Source organism: Miscanthus floridulus, chromosome 14 (genome assembly GCF_019320115.1).
Source record: "Miscanthus floridulus cultivar M001 chromosome 14, ASM1932011v1, whole genome shotgun sequence".
Lineage (NCBI taxonomy): Eukaryota > Viridiplantae > Streptophyta > Magnoliopsida > Poales > Poaceae > Miscanthus > Miscanthus floridulus.
In genome coordinates, this window is record NC_089593.1 from 72,447,299 (window position 1) to 72,457,462 (window position 10,164).

The following is a 10,164-nucleotide window of genomic DNA, read 5'->3' on the forward strand; positions in this document are numbered from 1 at the left end:
AATAGTGTGGTGTTGACCTTCCTAATGGTGAAGCCCTTCTCAATGAGGAAACCCCGAAGACGCTCATACCAAGCTCTTGGGGCTTACTTTAGCCCATATAGCACCTTGGATAACCTATAAATATGATTAGGATATCTAGGGTCTTCAAACCTAGGAGCTTGATTAACATAGACTAGTTCATTTATGAAGCCATTTAAAAATACACTTTTAACATCCATTTGATATAATTTCATTTCATGATGAGATACATATGCAAGAAGGATATGAATGGCTTCAAGTCTTGCAACCGATGCAAAGGTCTCTCCAAAATTCAACCCTTCAACTTGAGAGAATCCCTTTGCAACTAGCCTTGCCTTGTTCCTCACAACGATGCCTTGATCATCTTGCTTGTTCTGAAACACCCACTTTGTTCTAATGACTTGCATCTTGTGGTCGCTATTCAAGTGTCCAAACTTCATTGCGGGCGAAGTTGTTCAATTCTTCATGCATGGCATTTATCTAATCTAGATCTTGAAGAGCTTCTTCTACATTCTTAGGCTCAATGCAAGAAACAAACAAGTGATGTTCAATAAATGAAGCAAGTTTTTGAGAGCGAGTCATTACACCCTTTGAAGGACTCTCTATGATTCATCAAATTCCACATCATATGTTTCTTCAACCAAGCCACTGGCATGATTAAATACTCTATATACTTTGGACTTTGATGAGTAACCAACAAGAAAACTAATATCACAACATCTTTGGAACTTCCCTAGGTGTTGCCACTTCTTGTAGATGTAGCATTTGCAATCAAACACCCGAAAGAATGAGACATCCGGCTTCTTCCCATTGAAGAACTCATAAAGGGTCTTGCCAAGAAACTTTTGGAGAAATAGGTAGTTAGATGCATAGCATGCGGTGTTGATGGCCTCCGCCCATAGATCTTGAGGTGTATTATACTCATCAAGCATTGTTCTTGCAAGGGTGATTAATGTCCGGTTCTTTCTCTCTACTACACCATTTTGTTGTAGAGTGTAGGTTGTGGAGACCTCATGCTTAATCCCAACTTTATCACAATATGCTTTAATGTTTGTGTTGTCAAATTCTTTCCCATTGTCACTTCTTATGTTCTTGAGCTTCACTTCAAATTCATTTTGTGCTCTCTTGACAAACTTCTTGAAACATGCAGCCACTTTGGTCTTGTCATAAAGGAAGAACACCCAAGTGTATCTAGAGTAGTCACCAACTATCACAAGATAATAGAGGTTGCCTCCTAAACTCTTGTAAGTTGTTGGCCCAAATAGATCCATCTAAAGAAGCTCTATCACTCTTGTTGTTGACATGTAAGCTTTGGTTGCATCAGTGTTTGCAACTTACTTGCCGGCTTGATATGCACTACAAAGCTTGTCCTTCTCAAATTTCACATCCTTCAAACCTCTCACCAACTCATTTTTCATTAACTTCTTAAGTGAGCTCATCCCAACATGTGCAAGTCTTCTATGCCAAAACCATCCAAGTGATGTTTTGGTGAATAAGCATGTCTTTAAGTTTGCATCTTCGGAGGTGAAATCCACTAGATATAGGTTGTTGTATCTAAAGCCCTTGAATATAACTTGATCATCATCTTTCTTTGACATAACCACTTTCTTCTTGGTGAACAAACATTGAAAGCCAAGATCACACAATTGACCAACGGATAGCAAGTTGAAGCTCAATGAAGCAACATATAGCACATTTGATATTGAGTGATCATTTAATATTGCAACTTTACCCAACCCTTGTACTTTGCCCTTTGAATTGTCACTAAATGTAATCCTTTCTTGACCATCTACTTCTTTATCTAGTGAGGTGAACATACGAGGATCACTGGTCATATGTTGAGTGCAACCACTATCAATAACCCAATGACTTCCACCGGTCTTATAGTTCACCTACACACACACAAGAGATCAAGCTTGTTGTTTAGGGACCCAAACTTGATGAGGGACCTTGACTTTCTCAATTAGTGACTTAGTAACCCAAATTTGCTTAGGCCTATTCTTGTTGGGTGGACATAAGAACATAACTTTCATATTTCCACTATAATCTTTTCTAAGCATGTAGTGAGCATTGAAAGCAAAGGATCTAGCATGCTTGGGCAAGGGTTGTGGTGGTAGAGTTTCACACTCATGAGTAAAGTGACCTTCTTGTCCACACTCAAAGCATCTCTTTGGCTTAGGCTTTGACTTTTATTGTTGTTGATGTTGAGCTTGAGCTTTCTTCTCTTGATTTGCCAAGAACCCAATACCACTTCTATCCATCTTCATCACGGTATTTATAAGTAGCTCACTTTGAAGATATTGGCCTCTTGTGAACTTGCTTAAACCGGTCTTGAGATGTTCTTTCTCCAACTTGAGTTTCTTATTTTCTTCTCTAAGTTCATCATGATTCTTCTCCATCTTGAGTCTCTTGTTCTCTTCTCTAAGCATCTCATTCTCAATAGCCATATCATGATTATTGTCAAGATTCTCTATCACAATTGTGTTGGTGGTCGATAGCTTTTCAAGATCCTTCTTGAGCTTTTTATTCTCATTCTTGAGCTTGACATAATCATCATAGTTGTTGGACTCAACCACTTTCTTGCCTTTGCTACTAGAACCTTGCTCAATGCTCTCAACAATCAAGTCATCACATGATGTGGCTATATCAATCTTAACAACATTGCTAGTAGCATCATGCAGCTCATTAGGCAATAACTCATGAGAAAGAACAAGATTATCATGATTAATCTTGAGATTGGTGTACTCTTCTTTTAGCAAGTTGTAACTAGTGGTGAGCTCATTGTGTATCCCCTCAAGTTTATCATGTTTTTCTCTAAGCTCCCTTTTAGAGGTTTTGAGCTCCTTGAGTTTGGATGACACAATTTTATTCTCTTCTCTAAGCTCATCACTAGCTTTTCGGCTATGTCATACTTTGCTAAGAGTGAGTCATTCTCAAGTTCTAGCTTCTTATTTTTTGCTCTTGTCTTTTTAATGATTTTAGTGTATTGGTTTAGCAATTTGACAAGATCATCATAAGAAGGTGATTCAAATTCTTCATGACTATCACTACCATTCTCATCATCACTAGCATTGTCATCACCACTACTATCATCATCATTTTATACCTTTCATTCACCCTTGGCCATGAGGCATAGGTGTGTAGAGGATGATGACAACGGTGTCGGTGGAGATAGTGAAGAGCCAATCACAAGAGCGGCCACCTTCTTCTTCTTATTTTCACTTTCATCATCGGATGAGCCACTTGATGATTCAAAGTCCGTGAGCCAATCACCAACAATATAGGCCTTGCCATTCTTCTTCTTCTTGTGAAATTCCTTCTTTATGCCATTCTTCTTCTTGTATGGCTTGTTCTTCTTCTTCTCATCATCATCATCATCACTTGAGTCATCTTTCTTGCCCTTGTACTTCTTCTTGTACTTGTCTTTCTTGGGCTTAGGGCATTGATGAGCTAGATGACCAAGATCTCCACAATTGTAGCAATCCATTTTGGAGATGGGCTTCCTTCTACTACTAGTGAAGAATTTCTTCTTGCCATCAAACTTGACACCATTCTTGTTTAACTTTTTGAGCATCTTGGTGGTTCTTCTCACCATGAGAGCGAGGCTTGCATTATCAATCTCATCATCACTTGAGCTATCATGATCAACTTTTGCTTTGCCTCTCTTCTCTTGGCTAGCCTAGAATGCCAAATCTTTCTTCTTGGTGGAGGAAGATCCATCTTGTGGAGTGATGTGCATTGATCTTCCCCAATATTTGCGTTGGTGTAGCGGTGGAAAGATCACCTTGATGAAGCACCATCACAATATGCCCATACTTGTCAATGGAGAGAACACTCAAGATCTTGCTCTAGACGGTTAAGCCTAATTTAAGGAGCATGAGGCTCTGATACCAATTGAAAGGATCAAGATGCCTAGGAGGGAGGGGTGAATTGGGCTAATTCTAAATTTTTTGCAATAATTAAGTCCTACACTTAGCCCATTTCACCCTCTTGTGCCTAGAAGTGTTTCTATTGCTCTACCGCACAAAAGTTTTGCACCCTAGGTTCTAATCCTACTCTAGCATACTCTAGCATAGCAATTCTAAGAATGTAAATACATGAATTGAATTGCTCAAATTTAATGCTCAAAGTAAAGAGAAGAAGAGGAAAGCGGTGATATTTTTTTTGAGGTATCAGAGAGTCACCACTCTCCACTAGTCCTCGTTGGAGCACCGACGCAAGGGTGTAGCTCCCCCTTGATCCACACAAGGATCAAGTGCTCTCTATGGGCTAATTCTTCAACACTCCATCACGGTGAATCACCCATGACCGCTCACACTATGACTTGGGTCATCCACAAGCTCCACCGGATGATCACCAAGCTTCCAATCATCACCGAGCCATCTAGGTGATGGCGATCACCAATAGTTACAAGCACAAACTCTCACTTGACCATAACAAGCCTAATGAGAAAGGTGGATGCACACTTGCTACTCCCTATGCACTAATAAGGTCCTTAATCTTAGATTCTTAAATCTCAATCACCCCACTAGGCTCTTGCTCTCCCTTGCACTCTAAAGGTGTTTCTTAGCTGAACAAATGGGTAAGAGAGCTAAGTTGGATGAGTGGGAGAAGTATTTATACTCCCCACTTCAAAACATACCCGTTGGGGTCCAACTCAGCATTTTTAGGGTGATCGGACGCTCAGGTCAAAGTGACCGGACACGTTCGGTCAGTAGCCAATGGCTACATGACACAAGCACAATCATCAGACCATAACAGAGACCGAACTCTATCCAGCATCAGATTGTCACCCATCTGACGCGTCCGATCAGCAATTTCCTTCTCTAGATGCTTACTGTTGTTGGCTGGACGCGACCTCTAGTGTGTTAGGTCACAACGTTCTCAGTGTCCGGTCCTTTGTCAGTGCTGTGCGCTCTCTGCTATGGTTGCGCACACCTGCTTAGGAGCCAGCATCCGGTCGTCCTTCTGCTCCTGCAGCGCATGCCAACAACTGACCGGACTCAGCATAGTAGCATCTGATCACTGCTTCTACCACATTCGATCAATGAAACAAAACTCCATTCACTTCCAAATCATGCACCTTTGTGAATGAGTTTGACTTCAATCAATCTTTGGGCTATACTTGAGCTACCTAGTGCTAAGTTTAACAAGTGTGCACCACACCTAACAAAGTCCTAAACTACTCTAAGTGTCTCTCCAACGCCAAATGACACTAAGAACTAGTCCGTACTTAACCTTGTCGTCCATCCTTTGAAAATCAAAATGATTTTCATCGACAGGGGCATGAATACCATAATTGCCCAATTAATCATCATTACCATGACCTAACTCAAATTGCCTCTGCAAAACACACGTTAGTCACAGTAATCGTGTCATCATTAATCACCAAAATTCAACTAGGGGCCTAAATGCTTTCACCCATGTCCATGTCATGGCCTTTCCCCTAGCAAGAAGCCCATGCGAAACTCAACCATGGCCCAGGCTTCCTCTTCATTTGGAAGCCCACACGAAGGGGAAGGTCAACCTGAACCCTGAATTTTCCTCGGGGCGGCTGCTCTTGCACGCTCGAGCCCGACAGCTTTTTCCTAAATGAGTCAACGCGCAAGATGGAAGCGTTGCCCCCACTGTCATCCTTGGCTCCTCGCCTCGCCGCCGCCGCTATCTTCTTCCTCACCTCAATAACTCTTCTCCATCGGCAGCCCCAGAAGTGCAATCTGTACCATCCAATCTCAATTTAGAGGACCAAGAAGATGCTAGTGGAAATAAAATATAGAAACAAAGTCAAATGGCTGCTAAAATAAGCGAATTCATAGAGTTTAGAAAGATCCAGATAGATGAGAAGAAGAAACAGGAAGATGATTATTGTGTGGAGAAGTGCATTGATGTTGTGGATGGCATGGAAGACTTAACTGATGAGCAGAAGGCAGAAGCTAAAGAGCTCTTCCAATCTGAGATGAATCGACAAATATTTATGAAGACAAAAAATTCAAATGTTCGACTAATTTGGCTAAAGAAAAAATTTCACGGGTGTGTTTGCTTGTTGCCATAGCTTTCTCTCTTCTTCTAGCACTAGATATGTTTGTTTGTCATCTTTGTTTTCTCCTCTTATAGCATTAGATCATCGGCAGCCTCTCCCTCGACACATGGCTTTCGGGTCCACTCAATGTCGACACACGATCCCCGCCATTGCCGCCACCTCCGCCTTAGCTTCTAGATCTAGATCCACTCTAGGTTAGCTCCAAGATCCTATCCAAGTTCCTCTCCAAAATTTGTTGATTCATACGTTGATGAGACGGCATGGGTAAGGGGTCATAGAGCGTGCTGTGTGAGATTATGGCAATTGTTGATTCTTCATATTGCGAAGAGTCTTTTGCTAGAGAACTGATCATAGCCTGTGTGTTGTCAAAGAAGCCATTTGGGCTGTAATAGATTTGCTATGTTGCGTTGGGTTTGGTTTCGTTGTATAGCGGCGAACGCTTGACGTTGTGGGTTAATACTTTTAGGTGTCGTAGTCGGGGCTGTGCCAATTAGATGAACCCTCTGTGTTCAGTCTAATGTGGCATTTTGCAGTTTACATAGTTTGCTTTTACGTTACAAACTCTTGTAATTTCGTTGTTGTCAAGTAATGAAATTCGGCTTTGCTGTTGTGGAAAAAAATATAAGTGGGCACAATAGGCAAGATAGTTGGGTAGACCACCAACCACAAACATATTGACCCAGCCACTTCTGTTGATTTGCTAGAGGGGGTAACAATTACCCAAATGAGATGTAATCGAATGATAGCAACACACTACGAGATCAAATAGTGCAAGCAACGTGAACTGCCTATAATAGTTAGATGGTGATTTAAAGCATTGTCCATCATTATCAACATTTTAACTTGTTACATTTATGTCTCATTATTGTCAGCCATGTCAACATCCCAGAGTACAAGGGCTGTATGGAGCTATACATATGAGAAAGGACTTGTGGACATAATGAAAGAGCATGCCAATATCCCTATGTACAAGAAACAAAATGGTTGGACAAGAGAGGGTTGGAGAAATATCACCAAACAGTTCAATGAAAAGTTTCCTTTGGCTCATTTTATAAAACAACAAATACAATCAAAGGAAAAGGAGTTGAAAGAGAACTACATGATAATACGAGATGCTAGGAAAAATAGTGATGCTAGTTGGAATGGGTCATTATGCATGATTATTGCTGAACCAAAGATTTGGGATGAAATGATCGAGGTTAGTCATTTTCACTCTTTATAAAGCTAGCTATGTTTGTGTTATGGTTTCGTTCTTTTAAAAAGCTAATCAAAATGTTGTTTTGTTGCATTTAATAGGGGAATGCCAAAGTTAGTAAGTTCCAAAAGAAGTCATTTCCTCTATATGAAAACTTGGCATCATTGTATGCAGGTAATGATCACATAATGCGGCAAATGTTTCTCTTTTGATTTGATTTGATGCTAAAAAATTCATGTCTTGGTTCTGGTCCTTGGCCCTTGGTCCTATTTGGCACTAGAATATGAGTTGTGTGTTGTCCTGTTTGTTTGGCAATTTTACATTCTGCTGTCATGACTCATTGGTCACTAGTCGGGATTGATAGATTATGCATTGAAGTTTGGATAGTATTTTATGATCATAACTCTTAGCAGTAGCTGGTCAATATAGATTAACAGCATAGATTAACTTATTCTTTAGAAGTAAGAGTGTTAGAGTTGTGAGGTAATTTTGCCTTTAGTCAAGCATCTAATTTATATTTTGTTTTTTAATAGGAAGTATCACCACTAGAGATTTGAATTTTACATCGACTGAACGTCCTCCTAGCAAGACAGCAAGACCTCCAGCAAAAAGAAGTCACACTGAACAAAGTATGCATAACAAAGTTGTTGCCTTTGATACCATTGGCATCTATTTTGCTGTTAATGGTACAAATCCATTTCCTCAAATCAAGGGCCCAGAAGTGCAATCTGTACCATCCAATCTCAATTTAGAGGACCAAGAAGGTGCTAGTGGAAATAAAATACAGAAGCAAAGTCAAATGGCTGCTAAAATAAGCGAATTCATAGAGTTTAGAAAGATCCAAATAGATGAGAAGAAACAGGAAGATGATTATTGTGTGGAGAAGTGCATTGATGTTGTGGATGGCATGAAAGACTTAACTGATGAGCAGAAGGCAGATGCTAATGAGCTCTTCCAATCTGAGATGAATCGACAAATATTTATGAAGACAAAAAAATCCAAATGTTCGACTAATTTGGCTAAAGAAAAAAATTTCACCAGTGTGTTTGCTTGTTGCCTTAGCTTTCTCTCTTCTTCTAGCACTAGATATGTTTGTTTGTCATCTTTGTTTTCTCCTCTTATAGCATTAGATCATCTTAACTGAACCTGTATAATGAGACTAATTTGACGCTAAGACTGTTTTATTGAAAGGAGCTAAGACTCATAGTTAGAAGATGACCTAGTGTAGTGTTAGAACATGACCTAATGTAGTGTTCTACTTACACAAAGTTACAATTTTCTTGACTAGCCACCTGCTTGTATGTATGTTGTTGCTAGCTTTGTAGATGGTTGGCTAGCAGTTGATGCAATCAATCTAGCTAGTGTCGTTTTTCTTGACCCCTCATATGATATCACACACTTTCCTTTGGATGTCGCATATATGATTTGTTAGGGTTTATTGTCGAAAATTCAATGGTTCACTGAGATATATGGTTTTTGTTGTCAAAGATGCAATCGATCTAGCTAGTGTCACTTTTCTTAAATGAGATATGTTGTCTGCTGTCAAAAGTTCACTAAAACAATAAAATTCGGTGTTGATTACAAACTAGCATAGTAGTTACCTACGGTTAGAATACACTTGTCCTACATTGAATTTCTTTTCCTGCCATAGGTTCCGCTCTTTGATGTTGTACTATTTTAGCTACCACTTACACTTAACCTATGCAGATTGCTGAGCAGTGCAAGTGAAGCATGGAGTACTCACCTCTCCCATGCCCTATCCTGGATTCTTTTGAATTAACTAAAAAGATGTGTGAAACATTTCATATTTCAGTATTATCCTAACTATTGCTTTACTACCTACTTTTCAAAACCAATGAGTGATGAGGAACACAAAGAAGAGAAGGGATGCATGTGGGAGAAATGGTCTTCGGCAAAGAACACATATGCCTTCATTGCCAATTAATTTATTTTTTGTTATTCAAAATTAGGTATATGTATTAATATTTAATTGTCCAATTGTATTTTTTGGTCTGGAGATGGTTACTATTTTCTCAATCATTAGTTTCATCTAAAATCTAGAAAAGAACCATGTACTTTGCTATGTGATGGCCACAGACATAATATTTGATGTCGCTATTGATCTCGTTGACTTAAAATTATCAACATTAGATTAGTATTGCGGTCTATGAATCGATAGAACAAAACTGCTATCTTTATTTTTTTTGGATTTTTCCCTATATGTTCTGATATATTGTTTGTTAGATGGGGTATCTTCTACGTTCATTCTTCGTGTAGGTTTTTGAGAAGATGCGATAATACAAGGGGGTTGGAAGAGATAATGGGTAAAAAGTGGGCAATTTGATAAAAGATTGATTGTGTAGTTGTGTATATACCTCAATCGGCTGTGTACCCCATATTTTATAATGAGTAGGGGTTGTCTTATTCCGTTGAAAAACCAATTTGGTCATTTGTTGTTTCATAGAGTTTTTCTTTGATTAGGCCAAAACGGACATGGGTTGATTCTAAAACCAGCTTGGGCCTAATTTGAGCGTCAACAAAATTATGTCTGAGTTTTTGAGAAACTACGATGGATTTTGTCTGCCCCTTCCAGCAACTCCTAGAAAATATATAGTGTGTTTGGTTTGTGGAATCACTGCAAACTTCATGAGGTGGTGCATCATGAGTTTATCTCATAAATTTTAGTAGAATCAACATATTCCTCATGTATATACTAATTATTAGTCTGTGAGGAATGGGGTAGTGATGGACTAACTTATTCCATTCCACAAATCAAATAAGAAAAAGAAGTAAGAAGAAGATGCATCACCTTATTCTTCAAACAAACACATCCATTGTTTATTATTGTCAGGTTCAAGTACGTGGTGTCACGAGCGTGAGACAAATGATGGATTCAGGTGCAGCATAGAAA

General features: G+C 39.3%; 1 pseudogene; it reads left to right on the top strand.

Annotated features, from left to right (window-relative positions):
• The first annotated feature begins 6,932 nt into the window (after window positions 1-6,932).
• Window positions 6,933-8,981, top strand: LOC136503722 (L10-interacting MYB domain-containing protein-like; annotated as a pseudogene).
• The last annotated feature ends 1,183 nt before the right edge of the window (window positions 8,982-10,164 follow it).